Here is a 1,619-nt window from a genome sequence, read left to right on the forward strand (position 1 = left end):
ACGTGCACGCATGCACGCTCACACACACACACACACACACACGCACACACACACACACACACACACACACACACACACACACACACACACACACACACACACACACACACACGCACACACACACACACACACACACACACACAGAAACACACACATACACTTTTGTTCAACTCAAGCAGGCATGGACACACAGACGGACGCATCGTAGGCAGAGCAGGTCTATAAATAAAGCGGCGTGTGATTGCGGGAAGTTGCACATGAGAAAGGTTAGCGGCGGCCGCACGGCCATTCGTCTTGTTGGATGCAAACCGCTTGATTCCCCAAATGAGTGGTGAGGATTCATCACGGCCCGTTCGCTATTATAAATCAGTTTGAACCGGTGACACCTGAACTTTCCGTGGCGGCGCGCTGTAAAGGCCACGGGCGCTGGGTCGTACCATTAACACGGGCTGATCCATTGCACGCGCATCCAGGTCAGGAAGCAGGGCGCAGCGACGCATGCCGCATGCATCAACCCAACAGCTGCAGGGAGCGGGTTCCACGCAAAGACTAAATTAGATCGTCCCCTTCTGGGTGGAGTTTACTATGTAGGAACAATGTTGTATAAAAGTGAGGAACAGAAGTGTATGGCCTTTGAAGGGTGTTATGTGTGACATCTTGGTCTGTGTTTCTGTGTGTGCGTGCCTATTTGTGTGGGGAAGTGTGATTGTAAGTGTGCTGGTTGTGTGTGTGACTGTGTGTACGTGTGTGTGGCTTTTTTCATCATGAGGTGTGTGTTTATGAGGTGTGTGTCTGAGGGAGGAAGCTGGGATGGAGAGAATAGAGTGTGTGTGCAAGTGTGTGTGTGTGTGTGTGTGTGTGTGTGTGTGTGTGTGTGTGTGTGTGTGTGTGTGGTGTGCGTGTGTGTGTGTGTGTGTGTGTGTGTGTGTGGTGTGTGTGTGTGTGGGATCGTGTTTGTGTCCAAGTCTGTGTGTGTATGTGTCCATGTGTCTAATTGTGTGTGTACATTTTTGACAAAGAAAAGCATGGATCAAGTGAAAGGTGGTGTGTGTGATCCAAGGTTTGTGTGTGTGTGTGTGTGTGTGTGTGTGCACTGGTTTTTGTCTGCTTTTTCCAAAGAGCATCCCCTCCAGTTTTTCTCCATCTCTATGCATCAATGACATCCTCCCCGGGTAAGGCACGCAACGTTCGCACACACACACACACACACACACACACACACACACACACACACACACACACACACACACACGCACAGTAGCTAGTACCAGCGAGATCTTTTATGTGGGCCAGACAATGGTAGGACCTCCCAGCAGTGCAGCTGGGCTCTCCAACACAACGCCGGTCCCACATCCCCCCCCCCCCCCCCCCTCACCCCCACCAGCACCGACCCCCAGACCCTTCTCCCAGCCTGGTCTCCTGTACTTGGAGACCGTCCTGGGCGATTGAACTGTCACTCAGGGGCCAGCTGAGGGCCTTGGGAGTGTTCCTGGGGCCCGAGCCCGTCGCCCATTGTTTCCGAAGAGTTCCCTCCTCCAGCAGCTTGTACTCTCTCACTCTCTCAATCTCCCTTTCTCTCTCTCTCTCTCTCTCTCTCTCTCTCTCTCTCTCTCTCTCTC

Source organism: Gadus macrocephalus, chromosome 6 (assembly GCF_031168955.1).
Source record: "Gadus macrocephalus chromosome 6, ASM3116895v1".
Taxonomy (NCBI): domain Eukaryota; kingdom Metazoa; phylum Chordata; class Actinopteri; order Gadiformes; family Gadidae; genus Gadus; species Gadus macrocephalus.